Source organism: Bubalus kerabau, chromosome 11 (genome assembly GCF_029407905.1).
Source record: "Bubalus kerabau isolate K-KA32 ecotype Philippines breed swamp buffalo chromosome 11, PCC_UOA_SB_1v2, whole genome shotgun sequence".
Lineage (NCBI taxonomy): Eukaryota > Metazoa > Chordata > Mammalia > Artiodactyla > Bovidae > Bubalus > Bubalus kerabau.
Genome location: NC_073634.1, coordinates 31,255,590 through 31,280,247, shown reverse-complemented (window position 1 = coordinate 31,280,247; position 24,658 = coordinate 31,255,590). Strand labels below are relative to the sequence as shown.

At 44.1% G+C, this 24,658-nt stretch overlaps 1 protein-coding gene and 1 long non-coding RNA gene across 7 annotated transcripts in view; one reads left to right on the top strand and one right to left on the bottom strand.

Moving 5' to 3' along the window:
* The window catches only part of PRKCE (protein kinase C epsilon), a 546,248-nt gene that overhangs the window by 115,644 nt on the left and 405,946 nt on the right, over positions 1-24,658 (bottom strand). The gene's annotated exons all lie outside the window — the stretch shown is intronic.
* Positions 22,139-24,658, top strand: part of LOC129623009 (uncharacterized) — a 28,287-nt gene continuing 25,767 nt past the window's right edge. Inside the window, exons 1-2 of the long non-coding RNA XR_008700245.1 lie at positions 22,139-22,206; positions 23,801-23,918. This is a non-coding gene — a long non-coding RNA (uncharacterized LOC129623009). The remainder of the gene's footprint in view (positions 22,207-23,800; positions 23,919-24,658) is intronic.

Genomic DNA, 24,658 nt, shown 5'->3' with positions numbered 1-24,658 from the left:
ACTGAAAAAGTGCTCGAGAAAGTTAAGTGTGATGCTAATATCCAGGAAACTCTGACTTCCAGTCCCAATTTCCCCCAACAACTAAAAGAGAGGATTTAAAACTCTTCTCCAGGAATTTTAGATGTCAAGGAGGTTCACTAGGGGCCAGCCACCAGGCAGCCAAGTCCCATGGTGCCCTTGAATAAAAGGGGCTTCCTCTTGTATAGTTTTATAGAGTCCTCTGCTCTGCAGGTTTCATTCCCTTATTATAAACAGCCTGAAACCACAGCTCCAGGACACTGACCTCAGCAGAACAATGTACCAGAGAGAACTGGTTATCTGAACCAGAGAATAATGCTAAAACATTTATAGAAAAAATTAGAACAAATAGGACACAATTACAGAAAAAAATTAAAATCTGAACACAAGATGGACAGGACTAGACTGAGTCTTCTTTTGGACACTGAGCTGGACACACAGATGCAGACACCTTCGATGTGAGCAGGGTTGAACATCTTAGAAGCATACAGCACTTTTCCAGAGCCCGGCTCCCATTGGCCCACTGTAACTCGGCAGCACTGGAGGGAAGGACTGCTTTGAAAAGCTTGTGCTGCACAGTGTGGGTACTGTTCGCCTTCACTGGTCTGGCCCATTTCCCCAGGATGCTGGCTCTGTCTGTCTCTGTGTGTCCGTGGGCTGCGGAGGGGTGGTAGAGCTCTGAGACCTACCCTCTGCTGCTTGGCACCCAAAGTCTCATCTACAGCAGGGATTGTGAAACCATGGACAGAGAGTCATGCAGGTTCTTGGACTGTCCAGGCAGTATGTATGGAAGGGAAGGGCTGTCTGATTTTATGTGTAATGATCATACATGAACTTGCTTCCTCGGTCATTCATTTTGTTAAGCCCAATTCTGGGAGGGTTGGGGGCTGAAAATGCATTCCTAAATTGAAAGATGTAGTGTGTTCTTTAGAGAAAAGATACACAGCAAAATCTCTCTCCTCCTAACATTTAAAAGCACACAATTCAAAGCCAAAAATATTCTCTGAAGTTAGTAAAATACAGAATAATTCAAGTTCAATTAATTCAATTCCTATTTTCCTTAGTCCTTCAGAGTTTTAAATTTTATTTAGTCTTCATTTTTTACCATATACGTGGGAATAGTGCAAACACGTGGCCCTGGCATAAAGCAAGATGGAAATGTCAGGTTAGCAACAAGAAATACTTGCTGACTCATCTCTGAAATGTCCAACATCTCTTGAATTTTAGTTTATTTAGAAAGTAATTCAGATACTGTCTTAAAGGATCACATCACAAGTGGTGGGTAGATGGCCCAAACCAGACACTGGGCTTAGAGAATGTTAAGATGCAGAGGCACAGCAGAGGATAACCGAAATAATGAAATGCCTCTCCCATTGACCAGGAACCATTAGCAAAATCACTAATCCCTGCAGAAGCAAGATGAATCCCAACAGTCTTGAAGATGGTATTTTTTATGAATCAGATTCTGCGTCAGTCACTCCATAAGAACCAACTGATCATTTACAGCCATGCTTCCTTGAAGAAGCTGAATGACAAGGATCACCCTGGTTGATGGAATGATTTACAGATGGAGGTCACTATGCCCAAAAAGTTGTAAAAGAGAACTTTAAGTGGCCAAAGGAAAACAAAGTGCAGGAAAACAGGCATCAATACTATTTTATTTCATTTAAAGGTATCATTTCAAATAATAGAATCAAGACTCCTTCCATGCGATTGAACTGACGGCAAGTGGTAAAGCTGTTGGAACATCTGGAAAACCGGCAGTGCCTCCGTCTGTCTTGCTGCAGTAGGGGCACAAGTCCCCTTTCACCACATGAATGCAGTGTCCTGCATTAGCATCTTTCGCACAGTTTTCTGACTGGAAACAACTCTCACCCCCTCTTCCCTACTCCCTCCAAGTCAGGTTTGTGGGACTTAAAATTCAGATCCTTTGGCTTCTTCAGTTGGAGTTTGATTTGATCAAACAAATATTTAGCATCCTAAACAATGAGCTAGTTCCTCTGGAAACATTTCATTGCATCCCCACACAATGAGCACCTGGACCCCAGCCAGTCCTGGTCCAGCTTTCCAGAGACGACTCCTCTTCTCTTGACCCACTGAAGGCCACTTAGCCCAGGACATCTGTGTCCTGTCAGAAGAGAAAGTTGAAGTCACCTGCTCCCTGCAGAAGCTGCAAAACCTGGCCCTCCCTCCAGCCACGTCTCCCATCTGTATGAGCTCGAGAAGGCCAGTAAACCTTAAGGGAATTGAACTGCATGGCATCTGAAGTTCCTTCTAGCTCGAACTGCAAAGCATTGGAAAAAAAAAAAAAAAGAATTCACTCATTATTTGGCTGTTGCAAGGCTCTAAGCAAGGGCAAAGAAGGAGCAGAGGAAAGGCAACAGTTCAGAGGCAACTCCTGAGGTCTGAATCTATTATGTTCATCTGTCAGTCAGCTGGTGAGTAGCCTTTCGCTTCTCCTGTGTTTCAGCTACTACAACAAGAACACTGTGAATGCTCCTAACACAGATATGTATCCTCAGATCTTTTGATAAGCCATTGCTCTTCTGATTCTCAGGGCCCCCAGGTACTTCAGCTCTCTGTCACCCCCACTGTTCCAACCACCTCCTGACTTCCCTGAGCCAGAACCAAGCAGCTGAGCCTCCAAGTTTCGAGGTGATCCCTTGTAGCAACAGTGATCAAAACAGCTCCAAGTCCCAAGTTCCAGCCAGAGCAGAAGTGCGTTCATGTGTTTTATATATGTGGTTTTTCTTATTGTGATTCCACCACTAAAACTGAAAAGGTCGAAAGCCACCTTTAAGAATGTGAGGAGGTGATTTCAGCCTGGTCACCACCCACTGAAAGGATGGTATGATGAGGACAAAATCTAACTCTGGGCTTGACTAATATCCAATATTTATTTTTGGGTAAAGAGATAGTTACTCATAATGCATAGTAAAGTTTCTAATGAATAGTAATTCAAAAGGGAAGGATCTAAAACCTGCTGCTAAGTCACTTCAGTCGTGTCCGACTTTGTGCGATCCCATAGACAGCAGCCTACCAGGCTCCGCCATCCCTGGGATTCTCTAGGCAAGAACACTGGAGTGGGTTGCCATTTCCTTCTCCAATGCATGAAAGTGAAAAGTCAAAGTGAAGTCGCTCAGTCGTGTCCGACTCGTAGCGATCCCATGGACTGCAGCCTACCAGGCTCCTCCGTCCACGGGATTTTCTAGGCAAGAGTATTGGAGTGGGTTGCCATTGCCTTCTCTAAAACCTGGAAACACCTAAATTTACTAATTGCTGCCAATTTCTATTTTAATACAATACCTTTTGAAAAAGGAAAGAGATGATTTGAGGAAGGCAGGATGCAATCCCTCCAGATACTACTCATGAAACACAGCTTTATCAGAAGACAAACTAGCCCCATCCAAAAGGGACTCTATGCTCTGCTCACAAGTGGGTATGGTCAGGTGGCTCGGGGGTCACTGAGCTTGGTTCTGGCTTCAGTTTTCGGGGACAGATATTTCAAGATAAAGTACACCCAGAAGAGCAAGACCTAAAAGTGACTGGCCTGAAAGTCAAGAGATAAAGTTTAAGAATAGGTTAAAGAATCAGGATACTGATAGTGAAGAAGTAAGACTGAGAAAGGATATAATTATTGTTTCTAAATATAGTAATATTGAACAATCTATTGAACTCCTGCTGATGAAGCTTATCTGATGCCTCCTCTAAACAGCTTGTTTCCATCTTACAGATGAAGAAACTAAGGCCTAAGGTTACAGAGCATGTTTGTGTCAGAGTTAGGATTCAAACCCAGGTGATCGGACTCCTGAGTCCTGCTTTTAACTGCACAAAGGACTGGCATGTAAAATTAGACACACTGAGCGTTGTTCCAGAGGGCAGAACCAAAACTGAGAATGCAAGTCACAGCAATGCCAATCCCAACCAGGGCTCCAAAAAGAGAATTTTCTAGCTAGTAGGTATATCAAATGACTGACAGTTAGTTACAAGGTAATGGGTTTCCTACTGTAGAAAATGCACAAGAAGAAGCTGCAGAAGAGCTGTTGATGAATTTTTAGCCCTGATGGAGAGACCAAACTAGAGGATTTCTAAGAGAAGTCTTTGAACCCCAGGATTCTGTGCATGGTTGAAAATGCAGAGATTCTAAACTGGGACAGGAGTTGCCCTAAAGGTTGAATGAATGAATGAAGATTTTCATTCTGTAATTCCTGTCTACCTAACACCTTACCTCTGGGGGCTCTGTGTTCTTAGCAGAGGATAGGGTGAGCACATGATGCAGAAAAAAAAACTCTAGATAAAGTGACATAGCACTTGCTGTTCAATCCTAAACAACCACTTACCATTCCTGCACTACAATTTCCTCAATTATCAAACTTGAGTGATAAGAGGCGGCACTGGGTGTGGAAGAGTTGGTCCCCTAATCACACTGCCGGAATCTGTCTCCCAGGTCTGCTTCTGGCTAGCTGTGAGTCACAAAACCACTTTGGCCTCAATTTCCTCATCTGAAAACTAGGAATGATAACAGGATTTACCTCCTAGGGCTGTTGTGAGAATTCAGTGTCTTAATAATCTATGGAGTGCTGGGAGCCGAGCTTGGCACATGGCAAGCCTGAGAGAACTGTTAGCTAAAATGAAGATAATGGTAACTCTTTTCCAACTTCACCAGGACGTTGGGTAGGGGATGGGGAGACCTACACATAGGAAATAAGAAGAACTTGAAATAAAAAGTAGCTGTTTTATATTTAAAAGTAAGGTCCCTTAGAACCTGGTGAGGTCCCTTATTGAGCCCAGATTTCTTAGGCTGCAAATGATTAGTGGAGTCTGAAGACTGACAGAAAGATTCTTCCTCCTCAGAGGAGGACTTACTTCTCACCATGCTGTCACTGTTGTTTTTTTCCTCCCACATGCAGTTACCTCTTTGAAATCACTGAAGCTCTTGACAAAAATATAATCTTACATTCCTACCGATGTCTCTTCTGCTGGTGCTCCCAGCCTTTGACATTCTCATCCTTGTAACTTCACAGGAAGCTGTGTGAGAAGCTCTTGTTTAAGGGTTCACTTTGACTTCATTTTCGAGTATGGTGTTGGAAAACAATCTAAATGTTCATCATCTGTTGGAAAGACAACATCTTCTTTTCTCCATTCAATGGTCTTGTCACTACTGTCGAAAACCAGTCGGCCATAAATGTAAAGGCTTGCTTCTGAGTCCTCAGTTCTGCTGCATTCACATGTGTGTCTGTTTTTAGGCTAGGGCCACACTGTTTTGATTACTGTAGCTTTAGAGGAACTTTTGAGAACAGGAAACATGTATCTTCCCATTTTACTCTTCTTTTTCAAGATTGCTTTGGCTATTTGAAGTCCTTTGTATTTCCATACAAATTTTAAGTTCAGACTGTCAATATCTGCAGAGGTCTGCTGGGATTTTGATAGGAAGTGTGTTGAATATGTAGACCAATTTGGGAAGAGATGCCATTTTAACAATACTGAGTCTTTTAATCCATAGACATGAACTGTTTCTAACTTTATTTATATTTTCCTTAACGTCTCTCAATAATGTTTTGTATTTTTTAGTATAGAAGTCCCCAGCTCCTTTGGTTAAATTTATTCCTAAGCATTTAATTCTTTCTGATGTCACTGTGAATGGAACTCTTTTCTTAAATTTCACTTGTGGATTGCTCACTGCTAGTATATAGAAAGACAACTGTTTTTTATATATTGATCTCACAACCTATGGCCCTCCTCTAGTCATGTATTAGTTCTAGTAGGTTCTTTGTGTATGTGTGTGTGTTCATTAATATTTTCTACATATAGGATCATGTTATCTGTACACACCACCTTTTTAAAAGAGGCTCAAACCTTCGATATACTCAATGACCAAAGGGAAGAGGGGATCATGCTGACACTAATCACTCCTTAGATTATATAGCTATTCTCTTTTCTCTCTCTTTCTGCACTGGAAATCATCCCTGAGTATTTGTCTCTCACTTTACTTCAGTGATGCCTGAAAAAAAAAAAAAAAACAACAAAAACACAATGCCTGCAAATGTTAAAGCACCAAAGAGATAGAACAGCCCCTAAGAAAGTGATATGTAGCATGACTTCAAATATCAGAGCCACTTTAAAATCCACGGCTGGTGGGAAGAATGGCAAGGACAGTGCCTCACACTCAGGGGATTAGCTGTGGCACATTACATCTCTGGACCTCAGTTTTCTCATGGGTAAAAGTGAGATGAAGGCTCCTGCCCTGCCTGTGGCCTCCCAACCATTATGATCTCGGCTCAGGGAGGCTGCGATAGCGCGTGTGTGACACATTGAGGGATGGGGACAGCTCCCCACCACCAGGAGTCAGCAGCCCAGGGTCGCAGCACCCAGGCTGCCCCAGCGCTGTCCCCGGAGCTGACAGGCAGAGCCACGTCACAGCCCGTCTCCAACCCACTCCCGGTACCCTAGTTGGGAAGGTCAGATCTGAGGATCAAATGGCATGAGCTGAAAGTGTTTTGAGAACTGCACTAACAAAGAGAAGCTGTCACCAGCGTAGTTCTGGTGGGAGGACTTGAAACCATCTCCCCACGTCTTTGTGGGCTCGCCTCAGACGATAACATCCAGCCCAGCGTGACACACAAGCTGCCCCTCCCTTCCGCCCCCTGTGGGCACCGGGGGGAAGTGCAGGGGAGGGAGACGAGGACAATTAAGAACCAGGGCCTTTGTGGGACCTCTCAGGGGGCAGCACAGGAGATGCCTCTGTCTGTGGGGGGCATTGAGAAAAATCACTGTGATTTTTGTTGGTTGGTTTTGTTTTTTGCTTTTTCCTAGAAAATAGTGAAGCTTTGATATAAATAGAAAGGGAGAAGACACACACAAAATATGCCAGGGTGTCTCCCAATTACTCCTGGGACATGGCTGGAAAAAACCAAATATCTACCAAGTTATGTTTTTTCCGGGCCCTGGTGGCTGTGTCCTGAAATTGCCCCATTACCTTTGGAACCTCATCAAGGGGCCCTCGCTGGGGAAGTGGGAGGGAGGGGGAAGCTGAAGCCTTTGTTCCTCCCCTAACCCCAAGGTCACACCTAACATTTTATAATCCATCAGCTCACACGGGAGGGGCAGGGAGAGACAGAGGAGGTGGGGAAGGCAGGAAAGGAAACCAAATGACCAGAAATGATGTTTTCTCTCGGCTGCAACCTATGTGGTTGAAAGCCATTAGACTCGGAGATGATTACAGAAATTAGACACCTTTTGATGGGTGGGACACCAGAGCTCAGGTGTGCCCTGGGACAGGCATGCAGGGACAGCAAACACTCCAATAGCTTCTCACGGCTCAGGGATTAGGAGGAGGACTGGTGACTTAGATTTCGTAAACTCGACAATCACAAAAGGCCATAAGAAATGGCCAGTGCCAGAGTCCTGGTGGCAGTGCTTGTGTTAAGCCTTCCTGCTTTGGGTCTTTTCTTGTGAAAGGTAAACATGATGGAAGGGAAGTGGCATTGTGGATTTCAGGCTGTGCATCCCTGGCTGTGAGCTCACCTGAGCCACCTCAGGAACAGGGCGGCAGAGGAGGCACCAGGAGGCCAGTGGAGAAACTGCTAGGCCCCAGGGACCCCAACAAGGGCTCAGCATTTCCCCATCAGGCAGGGGCTTCGTTTTTACCCTCCAGCCTCCAGCTCCGGCCCTGAGGACTGCGCTTCATGGCCCCTTTCATGGGAGCCAGCTCTGTGCTGGAGCCAGCAGACACCAGGGCCTGGGTCTGACCCGGAGGTCTTCTAGGCATGATGGGGAATCAGAACTCATGGAACATAAAATGCTACATCCTCAAAAGCTAAATGGCACAAGGCAAGAGGGAAACCAATGAGAGGAGATCAAGACACATGTTCTAGAACAGGTAGGATTTATAAGAGCTCACAGAAAAGTGGAGGCGAGGCCCCTGCACCCTTGGTGACCTACATGGAATCAGGTGAGGGTACTGTCCCAACAGTGACAAGGAGACCAGAAGGTATTCCCTGCAGCAGGCATAAAACTCACCGGTGCTCCTACTGACCAGAGGGCTTCTTGGAAACCACTCAGGCTTAAACCAGCCTGGCTCCTCACGGCCTAGACTCTGATCTGGGCTTACAGTTTACTGCAAAACGTGTGTGTAAAGGGCTCTGCCCCAGTCTGGTGTATGCTCTCCCATTTCACTCTATCTCAGACCACTCTGAGTCAATAGAGGCTTAAAGGATCTGGAGGCTTGAGAGAGAGCTGGGCTATGTGCACTGGCAAGGTTGGAAGGAAACCAGAGCAGTATGATCCAGGGGTGGGGGCTTCCATCACAGTCTTCCCTTGTTGGGAACTAGTGACTGCTTGGGAAGCTTCTCAGCAGAAACTCTGCGGTCCTGGAGACCACTAAACAGAGCAAGGGGTGGGGTCAGTTAAACTCCAGGAAAGATGGGCTTGGACAGACAACTCTGCCCCAAGCTAGATCCAGGAGAAAGAAAGAGCCTTGTTGTGTCCTTCTGTCTGTCTGACTCTGACATAAAGGTCAAGTCATCTCCATCAGGGGATTCCACGGACTACAGGGACAAGTCAACCAAACAGTTTTTAGAACCTCTGTTGAATTCCTCCTCCTAAACTCATACATGAAGCATCTTTAGAAAGTCATATAACCCATGGCCATAGGTCTGGTCTTTGCCATGTGGAGGTATGGAAAGGGAGAGTGCATTCTCTCTGGAAGGAGGAGAAAGAGGGCAAGAGTCATACTGAGTTGGGTCTTGCAGGATTGGCCAAATTTGCCCAGGTGGGGAAAGTACAACGTATTTCCTATCAAATGCGAAAGCTCACCTGTCAGACACTGGTTTCCTTCACTGATACCAAAACCCCCATGCAGGGCCAATCACCCAACTCTCCCTGGAAAAGGCCAAGCATTAGGAAAAAAGTGATCAAGGATGACTGGGCAGATGTCTGTGCTGGGCAAACCTGCCCATCCTTCTGTGCTCCTTGACCAGAAAGCCAGCTGCCTAGGGGGAGGTGCAAGGAGAGAGGTGCTGGTGGGACACAGTGTGGTGAGCCCCATGTGGGTCCCTGTTGAAGATGAGGAAGTGAAAAAGTGGATGGGAGATTATAAAATATTAAAAGAACATAAGGTGGGAGCTTCCCATTTCATGAATACCCATAGGGCTTTTCCAAATGCTGCTGTTTAAACCTCAGAACAGCCTTGAATGGAATAGGCAAGGAATGTTGAACCCATTTCACAGATGAGGGAACTGAGGCACAAAAGGATCATCATCTAGCTATCCTACAGCTAGTCAGAAAAAACAGAACACAGAACTTAATCTTCCTCTTCCTCATTTTCCCCATGTGCCCTTAAGCAAGTCAGTAAACCCTGCTGCAGTGGGCAGGTGGGCTTATCTGTGGAATTCTTGCCCATTCAATTTAGAATTCTTAATTCTAAATTAAGAGACACTGATTTTATGACAGCTGATAATAGTTAACATAAGTATGCTGGCCTCCTAATTTTCAAAACACTTTTTACATTTAATGAGTCACCTCGCTGGTCTGGGTGAAACCAAAAGAGAGAATTGCATTTTAATATTCACTTTTCAGATTAAATTGTCTAGGATTTGTTTGGTATTTGAGAGAAAACATCCTGTATGCAGGTCAAATGTCAGCAGGCAAAATGGAGATATTCTGATGAGATTTTTTTTTTAGGCCATGATAGAGTCTCTGACAAAAAATTTCCCCCAAGTTTTTGCTTTTGAGTTATTCAGCTTTCTCACTTAAAAATAAATGAGCTAATTAATTAAGTAAGAGAGAAAGGGAACTGCTCTGATTTGAAGCTCTAAACAAGTGAAACAACAGACATTGCTGAGGTTTTGTCCTGAGCCACTTCAGTGTTTTGAAATGCACAGCTTCTCCAATATCTAACATCTAAAATGGGATTAATGGCCTGAGCTCTACACAATCTCTAACTCAGTACATTATCCATAACGCAGCACAAAAGCCCTCCACGAGTGGGTGACACAGCACTGTGAGCTCTGGGGCTTGCAGATGGGGAGCTGACCTCCCAGGACCACATCTTCTCAGACATGTACTTTACCTTCTTGTTCCAGCCACGAGTCTTCACTGCTCTATAAAAGTCCACCTGCATCACCAGGTTAATTGTATTTATCGGCCCCTTGCCAGACAACCTGGAATGTGGAGTCAAGTGGGCCTTAGGAAGCATCACTACGAACAAAGCTAGTGGAGGTGATGGAATTCCAGTTGAGCTACTTCAAATCCTGAAAGATGATGCTGTGAAACTGCTGCATTCAATATGCCAGAAAATTTGGAAAACTCAGCAGTGGCCACAGGACTGGAAAAGGTCAGTTTTCACTCTAATCCCAAAAAAACCCAATGCCAAAGAATGCTCAAAGTACCACACAATTGCACTCATCTCACACGCTAGCAAAGTAATGCTCAAAATTCTCCAAGCCAGGCTTCAGCAATACATGAACTGTGAACTTCCAGATGTTCAAGCTGGTTTTAGAAAAGGCAGAGGAACCAGAGATCAAATTGCCAACATCTGCTGGATCATGGAAAAAGCAAGAGAGTTCCAGAAAAACATCTATTTCTGCTTGATTGACTATGCCAAAGCCTTTGACTGTGTGGATCACAATAAACTGTGGAAAATTCTGAAGGAGATGGGAATACCAGGCCACCTGACCCGCCTCTTGAGAAATCTGTATGCAGGTCAGGAAGCAACAGTTAGAACTGGACATGGAACAACAGACTGGTTCCAAATAGGAAAAGGAGTACGTCAAGGCTGTAAATTGTTACCCTGCTTATTTAACTTATATGCAGACTACATCATGAGAAAGGCTGGGCTGGAAGAAGCACAAGCTCAAATCAAGATTGCCAGGAGAAATATCAATAACCTCAGATATGCAGATAACACCACCCTTATGGCAGAAAGTGAAGAAGAACTAAAGAGCCTCTTGATGAAAGTGAAAGAGGAGAGTGAAAAAGTTGGCTTAAAGCTCAACATTCAGAAAACTAAGATCATGGCATCCAGTCCCATCACTTCATGGCAAATAGATGGGGAATCAGTGGAAACAGTGTCAGACTTTATTTTTCTGGGCTCCAAAATCACTGCAGATGGTGACTGCAGCCATGAAATTAAAAGACGCTTACTCCTTGGAAGGAAAGTTATGACCAACCTAGACAGCATATTAAAAAGCAGAGACATTACTTTGTCAACAAAGGTTCGTCTAGTCAAGGCTATGGTTTTTCCAGTAGTCATATATGGATGTAAGAATTGGACTATAAAGAAAGCTGAGCACCAAAGAATTGATGCTTTTGAACTGTGGTGTTGGAGAAGACTCTTGAGAGTCCCTTGGACTGCAAAGAGATCCAACTAGTACATCCTAAAGGAGATCAGTCCTGGGTGTTCATTGGAAGGACTGATGCTGAAGCTGAAACTCCAATACTTTGGCCACCTGATGCGACGAGCTGACTCATGTGAAAAGACCCTGATGCTGACTACAGAGGATGAGATGGTTGGATGGCATCACTAACTCAATGGACATGGGTTTGGGTAGACTCTGGCAGTTGGTGATGGATAGGAAGGCCTGGTGTGCTGCGGTTCATGGGGTCACAAAGAGTCAGACATGACTGAGCGACTGAACTGAAATGAATGAGATCTCATCAAAGTCAAGTGCCCTGGGTTCCCTTGGCCAACTAGAAATGAGATTTCTGTGCTCTTTCTCTGATGAGTTTTTAGAAAACAGCTCAGCAAAGAGTTATCAGATGTGGCCCAGCTCAAGGAGAGCCCATGGCTTGCATGGCCTGGCCTCCTCTTAATCCTGTGCCTTTAAACTTCTCTAACTGGGAATAAATATGGCCAGGTAGGCCGAGTCTCCAGGGGAAAAAAAAAAAAAAAAAAAGCCACAGGAGCTCTCCTTCAAATAGACCTTGGATATCAGATACATCTCTCCTGACCTAGGAAGAATTCACTACAGGATAAGGGACAAGAGAACAAGGCTGAGCATGGCCCTTCCGTGCTGAGTTGAGGAAAGGGGCAGAATGCTCAGCGTCAGACCCAGGAAGAGTTTTTAAGAGCTTCTTGGTGATTAGCAGATGAAAATGGATATAGGGCTCTTTCAACGATGTTCACTCATCATAGAAATAAATAAACACAGAATGTGGAATACCTCTTGAATCCCATCCAACTCCATGTTTATCAGAGGGTTTTTTCAGGAGGATTCCTGAAGGGGTTGTGCCCAAGATATTGGCCTTCAGAGGACAGCTATCCTGCGGCTGCTATTAGATAAACAGTTGACTTTTTCACCCCCTTTTAAGTTTTCAACCAGGTATGTAAAATCCTTGACCAAGAAGAAGAACCTCAAATTAAGCCATATTAAAAGATAACTCTCCAGGCTTAGGTTTTTCCATCTTTCAATGTGATGTGTATATTAAAGAAATCCTAAAGCTGAGATTCTCAAACTTTCATGTGCAGGAGAGTCTTCTGGAAGATTTGTTATTAACAAAATCACCTGGGACTCAGCCCAGAGGTTCTGCTTCAGCAGATGACACTGATGTGAAGCCAAAGCTCTTTGGGTTGTTTTTTGAGAAACACTGCCCCGTGGAGCTCAGTGCCACCACATATTGCTGGCAAATAGTCACATTTAGCCCTGGAAGCCAGACAAGGCCCAGAGCCCACACAGGGGTGCTGGAGAATGCCAAGCCAGCCTGGAGATGGGAGTCTGGCTATCGGCCAACCTTTGAGTAGCCAATTTGCTTGGAACACAGGATGGCAGCTGATCTTTTATGAATAGCATCTGCCCTGGGCCCTCACCCCACAAACTCCACCAGGATGGAATCCCAGCTACCGCTTGCTAGGCTGGGATTTACCATCAGATACCATCTTCCCATGACAGCGGGGGAACCCTCTGTGAGTCAGACCTCCTTCCAGGAGTTGCCTTTGCCCTCTAGGTATGCTATTTTGGTCCCTCACCTGCTGACTCAGTTCCCCCTGGCAGGGACCCACACTGTAGGTCAAAACCCATGTATACATAGAAACCAGTAACTGAAATTGTTTCCCAATACAACTCTTATCTTTACTACCTGTAGAAGATATGGCTGTACTCTCATATTTTCTATCCTATTTTTTTCCATTAAAGAAAAAATGCTCATAGAAACACACAAAGTGAATTTCATGACCTACTAGTCAAAAACACAACCTGGAGTTTGAAAAAAAATGCTGCTTTAACTAGCCTGTAGTATACAGGAAATGTGATTTTGTGCATACTGTTCTGTAAAATAAAATAGTACAAACATACAACATACTCAATACAGTACACCATGCTGCTGTTGCTGCTGCTAAGTCGCTTCAGTCGTGTCCGACTCTGTGCGACCCCACAGACGGAAGCCCACCAGGGCCCGCCGTCCCTGGGGTTCTCCAGGCAAGAACACTGGAGTGGGTTGCCATTTCCTTCTCCAACAGTACACCATAGGATAATCAAATACAAGCACAGGATCTAACATCCACTAGAACTGCTCGGTGTAGAGCCATGACTCCCCACGGCCCCCACCTGAAGAGATCCCCTTGTTTGAGGCAGGGAGGAGCTGAGAACCCCTAAGTGTGAGCAGCTCCATGGCTCATTTGTCCTAATTTATTTGCCAATCACATTCATAATCAACAAACAAGCATAAACGAAAGTTTTTGTATATGATGATTCTACGGCATTCCTACTGCTGTCAGGAGCTGCTGGGCATTCCAGGTTTCTACAGGACTTTGCACTGAAAATACTGAAAGACATAAATACTAAACTGAATAACCACAGGCTAAATCAGCAACCCCCTCCGCTCCAGGGAAAGACCACGAGGAGAAAATTCTGAGCGCTGGCTGCCATCAGGTAAGGGACTACGACAGGGAATTCCCTGCTGGTCCAGTGTTTTGGACTTCGTACTTTCACTGCTGAGGGCTCGGGATTCAATACTTGGTTGGGGAGCTAAGAACCCACAAGTCACGGCGCACGGCCAAAAGGAAATGGGACTGTGTCACAGCTTATACGATAGCATTTATTATATGGAATGGCTCCAGCCAAAAATTAAGCTGTCACTCTGGAATCAGAGCCCTGAAGAACCATGTGAGATTGGTTAAGACCATTGCTGGCCTTCTCTGAGATGTAACAACAGTCTAGGGACTAGCAGATGCTGGGGGAGGGGGCTGGGGGGAAAACTAGCACAGCCATTGGCCTGAGTATTTTGCAAGGAAAGATGCTGGAATCCCTCCATGAGAATGACAAAACCATTACATTGTGCCATACACCCACGAGGACACACAGCTGCGGAGCAACCACTCAGAGACGGCACTCTGGACCTGCTGATGGTTCACACCTGCTCCTCCAGCCAGGGGAAGCAGATGGAGCAAAGACATTTCTGCTTTGTCATCCAGCAATGCAGCCTCTGCTCACAGTGGGATCTATGGCCCCGCCATTGTCTCCATGGAGGTTGGCCCCTCCATGGTCCCAATCGCTCTACCCAAATTCTTCCTTCTGTTCCCCACCAACTGGAGAGGTGCCTGTTTTCACTGTCTCGTGGATTATTTACCATAATTATTAGAGGTAGCAATTGCCTTCAGACCCACACATCTCTAGGAGTGTACTATGTAACTGCCCATTGATTTAAAAAAATTTAAGGCAATATATTACAAAAAGATATCGATTGGGCATTTCTAACATTACTTTTAAAAAATTTGAATAATTACCTCACTCTTCCCCTTCACGGGTGAACTGAAAGTTGTTTTTTTGTTTTGTTTTGTTTTTCTGCTGTATAAGCATGGCTATAAGAAGTCCAAACAAGCTCTGAGTTATATAACATATTTCACATTTTTGGGGGCTATAATTAGAGTGATAAGATTATGGCAGTGATCCTAGAACAGATTAAGGACATAATTGTGATGAAAGAGGGCTTTGGGTCAGTAAAAGTACAGATCTGAAACTGTTTTATTTATTTTTTTTTAATTTTATTTTATTTTTAAACTTTACATAATTGTATTAGTTTTGCCAAACATCAAAATGAATCCACCACAGGTATACATGTGTTCCCCATCCTGAACCCTCCTCCCTCCTCCCTCCCCATACCATCCCTCTGGGTCTTCCCAGTGCACTAGCCCCAAGCATCCAGTATTGTGCATCTAACCTGGACTGGCAACTCGTTTCATACATGAGATCATACATGTTTCATTGCCATTCTCCCAAATCTTCCCACCCTCTCCCTCTCCCCCAGAGTCCATAATACTGTTCTATACATCAGTATCTCTTTTGCTGTCTCGTACACAGGGTTATTGTTACCATCTTTCTAAATTCCATATATATGCGTTAGTATACTGTATTGGTGTTTTTCTTTCTGGCTTACTTCACTCTGTATAATGATTTTGGCACAAGGAGGAGTAATAATCCCATATTTACATAACACCTTTCAAAAACTGTTTTCCCAAAGGCCGCACCACAGAGTTTTCCCACTTCAAATGTTTAAGTTGGATGGGAAGTTGTGAATTTAGAATGAAATTATAAAACAAAGAGAGTCTCTTAGGAAATCACCATTATTTTAAAAGGCTTGAAAAGTTAGGAACTACAGACAGGACAATATTGTTTCTGAAAGTTTTCTATGCTTTCCTTCTATTAAAAATTCTATGCACAAAACAACAGCATGGATAAAGTGACATATGAAAATCAAAATGCTGACCAGGGCAGTGCCTATGAATAGGAATATACATGAAGAGGCCCGGAGTCAGGCTGAAGTCACCAGACTGATTTATCTGGGAGAACCAGGAGAGGGTTTTACAGCTGGGCTGTGGGAAATGAGCCCCTGCCCTTGCCTCTGAGATTTTATAAGATGGAGAGAAGGCTCCCATGGAAAGGCCTGGAGGAGACTGCCCCTCCCACTGGCTACTTGACTGTACAGTGCTCAGGGCTCAGGCCACTGGTTGAAATGAAACAGAAGGACCAAGAGGTGGACATACCATGGACTTCAAGAGGACAGGGAGGCTTTGGCCCTGGTTTTCCAGAGGCAAAGGGAAGAAGAATCACAGACTGGCATTTGTACCACTTAAGCCTGGCTGGCCATTCTACTCTGTGGCTAGACCGTATTTAAATTTGGAACAGAATCTTGGACTCTAACCTCTCCCATTTACTTTTGTTTGCTCTTCTTACAAATGTTCCTTCTGAAAAAATTCCACTCATCTGGGTAGTAAATGAATGGGAAAAACTTTTTTTCTCACCTCAGTAACAATAAAAGGGGGCAACATTATGCTTTTGTGGCTAGGACATTGGAGGGAAAATATGAACAGGAATGGGAAATTCAAAGAGACAGAATGTAGGTCAGCCATGGAAGCTTCTTAACTGGGGAATCAATGAGATCCACATGCTATAAAAAATCAGCAGGCACAGGCCCTTAATAAACAGCAAATTGATCAATTTGGACTCTCCTTTCACACTAACCTACTATTTTCAATAATGTTAATGTTAACTGGCTGGTATTCCCAGCAGTCAACTTCTGGAGTTTAGCTGTAGTTCATATATTAATAAATAAATAAACAAAAAGACAATTCCTGGAAAGGGGACTGTCACATTAAACTGTATCCCAACCTATGTTATAGAAGTCATACATTTTGGTAACAATCAGCACAGAGAAGTTCAATGTCTTACAACGTCTTCAGTGTAGAAAATAAGAGTCTTCAAGCTAAAGTGTTAAAAATGGAGACACAAATGTAGAGACTGGACTTGTGGATGCAGGGATGGGAAGGAGAGCGGGGGATGAATGGAGAAAGCAGCACTGACACGTATACACCATCATGTGTAAGACAGACAGCTGGTGGGAAGTTGCTACACAACACAGGGAGCCCAGCCTGGTGCTCCTGATGACCTAGAGTGGCAGGTTGGGGGAGGGGAGAGAGGCTCAGGAGGGAGGGATGTAGGTATAATTGTGGCTGATGTGCTTTGCTGAACAGCAGAAACTAACACAACATTGTAAAGCAATTTTCCTCCAATTAAAAAATAAATTTACAAAAAGAAAAAACAAAAAACAAAAAACGGAACTTTGCTTTTCCAACATGAAATTGTTGGGAGTGTGGTGCAGTTTTAAGTGGAATTCCTCCAGCTCAAAGAACTCTGAATTTAACTAAACAATGTAATGTAAACTGATCTCTACTTTGCTATGATGCACATGGAAAAGTATTCACAAGGAAACCCTTTGGTACTCTGTTGTTCATTCCTCTTTAAGCAGAAAAGCTCTTAGTTGTGACTTGGCAATTAGCTCGGTAAAAAAGTCACTGCCTTCATGGTTACTCAGGCTAGTATTTGCTTGTCCGAGACTATGTGTCAAGATTCCTATAATTCCTGCAAATGCTGCAACTTTCTCATTGTAGTTTTCAGCCTTTCTTCTAGAAGCAAGGGTGAATGTGACCTGAATTTGGACAAGTGTAAGGAGAAACATGCTTATGTGATTTTCTTTTAAAATCCAGTATGCTCTTCCAAAGGGGCATGTGTGCTGTACTAAATCTATGCAACTTAATAAAAGCCCAAGCATCAGGAGATAACTTATGGAAGAAAAGACAGATGAGTGCATCCTTCCATGAGATGCATTTTGTTTCAATATTGCTTTAAAATTCTCACACAGGACATAGGTGTACCCAGGACTCCATAATCAAGGGTGATTATTTGCTAGTCCTATGGCTATTTGAACGGTAAAGAGTCTGCCTACAATGTGGGAGACCTGGGTTCTATCCCTGGGTTGGGAACATCCCCTGGAGCAGGAAACAGCAACCCACTCCAGTATTCATGCCTGGAAAATCCCATGGACCGAGGAGCCTGGTGGGCTACAGTCCATGGGGTCGCAAAGAGTCAGACACGACTGAGCGACTTCTCTTCACTTCTTCACTTCACTTCATGGCTCAATGACTGGTACCAACATAAGACACACTTCAGACTGAGTTCTTGCTGTGAACTTGAACACCTGGAAAACCTAAACTTACTTAGGAAATGAACACCTTCTGTCACTTACTCATGAACAGAAATGATTTTCGAAAAGTCAGGATATGACAAACAGAATGATTTATTTTGAATACTGCAAATATAAACAGCACCCTAATTAACTTGAACACTTCTCATTCCTGGGACTTATAGTGATTTTTGCTGTGACCTAGATATAGGGTGTGGAGAAGGCAATGGCACCCCACTCCAGTACTCTTGCCTGGAAAATCCCATGGACGAAGGAGCCTGGTGGGCTGCAGTCCATGGGGTCGCTAAGAGTCAGACACGACTGAGCGACTTCACTTTCACTTTTCACTTTCATGCATTGGAGAAGGAAATGGCAACCCACTCCGGTGTTCTTGCCTGGAGAATCCCAGGGACGGGGGAGCCTGGTGGGCTGCCGTCTGTGGGGTCGCACAGAGTTGGACACGACTGAAGTGACTTAGCAGCAGCAGCAGATATAGGGTGACATTTGAACTACACTTAAACTTGAGATTCATCAGTTCGCAAGCATTCAGAAATCAATCATGTTCAGAGTGCAAGGGTTACGAAGACAGGAGAGCAGGGGCAGCGGGGTCTTCAGAAGTCGGTAGCACTGGCTGCCCTGATTTTAACCAGTCATTACCGATCATTTTGCTGTGTCATCAACAGATCTCTTTCACTGATTTTTTACCCAATTCTTTCTAGAGTCACTCTAGAATTCTAAACTCCAGCTTGGAAGACTTAGAGACCGATTCTGCCATTTCCCCACGACCATTAGCAATTTATAGTAACAGAGGCCTCCTGGTGTAGGGCTCTCACCACAGCCTGCAAAGTGTCCCTAGGAGCCCTAAGTCAGAGTCAGTGGTTCTCAGAGTCCCCAGGCCTCATCCACAGGGATTCAATTTTAACTGAACTAGGGTGAGGCCAGGTGGGTGTATGGCTCTAATGCAGCCCATGTGATTCTAACCTGAAACCAGAATAGACAACACTGTTCTAACGTATTCAAAGCAAATGGCCATCTGTCTGCCCTCCAATTACTCTCGTATGTAAATAAATTGCAGTCCAATTACAGTTTGCCCCTTGTAACTCCTGCTTCCTTCCCACCTGTCTCTTCTTTCCTGTAGAAACCTCTCCCTAGAAGGCCCCAGCTCTCCAGTCCTTCAAGCTAAATTCTCAACATCCTTCAAGGCCTGGTTCAGTTCAATTTAATTAATGTTCCCTGGTCACCCACGGAAGCCAGACCCTGTGTACGGCTTAGATGCCCAAGACACAGGACTTGCCTTCAGGGAGCTTCCAGCCATGGCTAAGAAGTCAAACTTAGCTCTGAGATACCAGCTAAGATCAAATATCCTACCCTCAGTAGGTAAAAAATGGCAATTCCAGAAACAGAACAGGCCTGCAAGCATAATAGCTGGGAAACACAACCAATTCAAATGGAGGATGAATAAATCTAAGTCGCCATGGAGACCCACAGAGAACCGCCTCAATGAGAGGAGATGGCAGTAGAAACCACAGACATCTTTCTCCCAGAACAGTGGTAAATTAGCAGCTGAGGCTTGGGGCCTAATCAAGGCAGCTTTAGCAAATGTCAGCGTTGTCATCCTTAACTATTTCTTGAATAAATAAGAAAAGAGACACTTTAAGGAATACTAGGCAGAGCAGTCTTCTGGAAGAGGAAGGCTGAACTAATCCAAAGGTTCAGCTTAGACCCCAGGAGCAAAATTAGTTGTTGTTTTTTTTTTTTTTTCAATTATTAACATAAACCCATAATGCAGTCAGAGAAACATGGTCAGTAAAGATAAAAGGGATGGCCTAGGTCGAGGTTTATTTGAGGAGAAGGACTTTTTTCCTATTGCCTAGCTAAGCAGTCCGGGGAGAGCATGGGTGTCATTTCTGGGTTTGTGGGTATCTTGGTTGGGGTAAAATTCCCCTTGGGACGGACATGTTTAATGTCTATTAGCTTCTAAGAAGTGCTGTAAGCCCAATGGAAGAATTCGGAGATCTCAGTTCTCTTTCTAGCTTTTCATTCACTGTGATTAGTAAGACTGTTGTTTATTTAACAACAGTTTTTAGGAACATCTGTGTGAGGACATAAGGCTCTGATGAGGCAAGTGAAATTGTGAAAAGAAAACGGTGGCAAAACTGACAACCGGTTTCCAAGCTCCCTGGAACTCTCACAGAAGGAAGGTGTGAGAGGCACAGAGAAACTGGTAGAAGGTAGGAGAGCAAGAAATGGAAAAGCTGAAGAGAACCATAATAAATATCACAGCAGATTATATACGTTATATAGTTTACTGAAGATTTCACATTATTCACCCATTGAATCCTCAAAAGTAGCCTTATTAGTTTCTGCTATCTTCATGTTGCTGATGAAGAAATCGAAGCACAGAGAAGTTAGGTCATTTGACCAAAATCACACAGCCAGTTAAAACAGAGATGGGACATGGCCATGATCGATCTTACTATCACTAAACTGCGTGTTAACAGTATATATGATGCCTACTACAAAAATTACACATGGAATCTGTACTATAAGCCAGGAATCATGCTAACACTTCAAATGCCCATCAAGTAAGACTAGGTCCTAACTTGAAGACATCATAGTCACTACAGCAAAGAGTATGAAAATTCAAAAACTATGCTAGCATTTAAAAAACAAATCAAAATAAATCATCTATTTTTATCAATTCACTGTTTGGAGTTGGCAGAGCTTTGTTTATCATTATAAACTATGGCTAAGCCTGGAAGCTTGATGTAATGGAACAAGAACTTGACTTCCAAGGAAGTATCTGGAAAAAGTGTTGAGAGTAGAGGCTGTACTGGGGAGGGAGAGCATTATCACCATGCCTTCATTTCATCTTTCCAGATATTTAACACCCAGCTCCCCAGGACCGTGGCAAGTGTTGGGGAACATGTGGGAGGTGGGAACATTTGTGGGTCAGAGTACTTTTTGAGCCACTTTTGAAGCTGGTTCATTTTAAGTTCACACAACACTTGGGAGCTAACAGTAGTTTGAACTTTTGGCCTGCAAGATATCCTGCTCATTGGTAAGTAAACATGCAGTCGGGACAAATAGTTTTTATATAGCTCTTCATTATACAGTGATAAGATCTGGAGAAACGGTTTTTCCCCCTCCTAGTTTAGATTTCTTTATTCAGATTTCACACTCAGAAATTCCCCAAGCCACTTTGCCAAGACCCAACATTCACTCCTTCATCTGGGAACTTCAATAATTTGGCAATCACTGCCAGTATGCCTTTTTTTTTTTTTTTTTTAAGAATTTTAAATGCTATGTAGCCTCAACTTTTTTCCTCAAAATTACATCAAAAGTATAATTGGCTTATAAAGAAGATAAATATAGAGGAAGGGCCTCTAGCCAATCAGTACCACACCCAACTACCCTTCTTCCTGAGTCCCAGTTGAATTATTTCAGTCACCGTGGTAGGCACTTTCCCAGACTTTTTCACACCCAAACCTTGAAACAACTCTAGGAGATGGTCATTACCACCCTAACCTCATTTATTTGCCAGCTTTACTGAGATGTAATTACCTTAAAACATTGCATACTACCTGTTGATTAAATACACTTCCATACTACAGGAAGATTACCTCCACAGCGTTGCTAACACCTGCCCACTTATTTTTTTTTATTTTTAAGATGAGAACACTAAGGTTCAAGGAGTTTCAACAATGTGCTCAGAGTCAACCAGCACCAAAAATAGAGGTCACGAGTGTCTGGCTTTGAAGTCAGTGATCGTATCCTTTTTGCTAGAGCTAGGCTGCCATCTTTAAGACTTTCTCTCCAAATCCTCAAAGCCTCCTAATACTCCCTATAATCTGATCATGACCCAGACCAGTTTCTGTAGGTGGAAAGGTGGCCTCAGAGGGAATAATAGCCCCACCACATCCTGCCCACAGAAGTAGGGTTTGAGAGTTGTGGTTGTTTCCTTCAAATGTATTATTATTCAACTGAATAATGGCTTGAGTATTTTTCTCCCTCTTTTGAAAAATGGCAAGTAAAACAATACTCAGCTATAGTGTTACCAATCGGAGGATGTAAGCATTAGCCTGGGGGACATTTGAACTCCTTCAGAGTATTTTATGCAACAATGCATCTCTAAACCAAATGGCATTAGCAGCTAATCCCTTTTTGCCATGTCATATGGCGACAACACCTTCCTGCTTTTCTCATACCCAGGTCATTAGTGATGGATGGAAAGAGGTAAGGCTCAGGGTTTGCTCACGGTTAAGCATGACTTGGGGGGAATGGGGGATCCTTATCTTCAGCTCTCATATGCCTTCTTAATTCAGAAACTGAGCAACACTTCACAGGAATAGCTATCCACCCCCGCTGCCTGTGGGAATCCAGCAGTTCCAGCAAGACAGAAAGAGAATTCCGGCAGAACTCAAAGACTGATGTCCGGGGAGGGTGACTGTGGGTGGGAGGGGACCTGGTTTGTGCCCCTGGCAGAGCCATAGTCATCACTGGAAGGGATACAGGAAAGTATGAGTCAGCAGGGAAGGGATGAACCCGAGGCAGGGAGACAAGAACAGGCTGGGTTTAGGAAGCTTTTGCGAGCGGGCACCACCATTGGCCTGGGCCAGGCTGTCTGTGTGGGGGTACGGAAAGTGGGATAGACAGGCTTCTAGTGATTTTTCACAACTTTCCCGTCAGCCATCCAAGGCCCTCTAAATACAGCCTTCACCTTTGTGTCTGACCTTATCTTCACTAGGTCCCTATGCAGACTCTCTGAGCATCCCTCACATTTCTCCTGCCAGAATCAGCCTCCACCTGGTTGCACTGTCCTTCCTTTTATCAGTTCAAGTCCTGGCTCCCATCAGGGGCCTTCCTTGACTGCCCCCATCCCAGAGAGGACACTCTTCTGTTTTAAAATCACCAGGCCCCTTAGTCTGTCCTTACCACATTCTACCTTGTCCCATTATCTAAGCTTTTACAAGACTACGTTCTTTCTTTTCTAGGATGGTCAGGGGAGTGCCTCCCTTCCCTCTGGCCCATCTCCTCCTATCCTGTCCTTAGCTCACTCTGCTCCAGCCATGCTGGCTTCCTCAATGTTCTTTGGGAATACTAGGCACACTCCTGCTCAGGGTGTTTGCACTGGCTACTCCCTGTGTTTAGAACACTTCTCCCCCAGGTCAATGGCTGATCAATTGTTACTGTAATTTATGAGAAAGGCTTCTGTGAATATCCCAGATTACAACAGACAAACAAATACCCTTTCTCAGAACTCTACTTCACCTGCCCTTGCTTTTGTTTCTTGCTTTGTTTTTGTCTTATCACCACCTGACATTGTGGGTTTTTTAACCTGTTTATTGCCGTTCCCTCTACCCTTTTGAATATAAGTTCTACGAGGGCACAGATTTCCAGCAGATTTGTTCACTGCTGGATTCCCAACACTCAGTGCCTTGTATGTAGTAGTGACATAAGAAACAGGTGCTAAATGAATGAATGAATTTATAGTATTATAGCCCTTTTGCTTAGCATAGTGCTAGGCCATTTGTTCTGTGTATTTATCATATATATATGGTATATATCATATACAGACATATCATATGCATGTAATTTACATTTACCCTTTACCCTTTATATATATACCAGCATAAATGCTCAACAGATGTTTGTTATAAATGACAATATTATTCTGTCCTTGTGCTCAGATCCCCGTTGGTCTATTCATTTCACATGCTCCTTCCCCAAGGCTGGGAGGGCACAACTTGGTCTGAAGAAGGGAGGTACTGGAGGAGGAGAGCGAACAAAGACCAAGTGTCCTGTTATTACACTGTCTCCAACATTACAGTCTTGCAGCCAGGTTGAGCTTGTACTCATAAGAGAACCATAGAATCATCCACTTGACACCTGGTTCAAGGACGAATTCCTGCCTGGCAGCCCTGAAAAGTCAAGAGGGAACTTCTCAGGTTAGTCTGCATCTTTCTATGAAGGGAGCCTCAGTAAGAGGTGTGGACAGTCATACTGAGCCCTGGCACTTGGTACCTCTGTGCTTCCTGCCACCTGGGAGATCTGGACCTCATTTGCTCTTTGTGAGAAAGGAGCTCAGGTCCTTAGGGCCACAGAGAAGTCTCTGGGCTTTCAAGTTCAGCCTCAATTCTGATGTTTCTACAGAGGTACTAAAAAGAAGCCCTCAAATGTGGGCTTGTGAGGTGTGGGTGGGGACCTGGAAGGGCTGACCAATGGAGGCACTCTCTGCTGTGACCCCTGATTTTGCGGTCCTGATTTTGTTGGTCAGAGGAAAGAAAGCCCTGTCTGAGACAAGAGGATAGGTGAGAGCTTTGGCTCTAGAAGGACAACTCAGGTGATCACAGGCTGCTTCTGAGACTAGCTCTTTGGATAAAATCCAGATTCATGGTTCCCTTCCCAGAACCAAGACCTGCAGAGACATGTAGTGATGCCATTGTGTGGTCACTCCAATGTCCAGGCAGTGTGTGTGCCAATGAGACAGTAGCCCCTGAAGTTGCAAATCTCAGTTTGTGCCACCAGGAATTAATCAAGGGACTATGAGTTTCTAATATGTGCCTGGCACTATGCTAGAACAATGTCTCTAATCTTCCCAAAAATGCTCTAAGGTAAGTCAGAGCAGTTTACTTGCCAAAGGATCCCCTGTGGTTATGCAGCTGAGTCTGGATGGGAATCTTGGTCT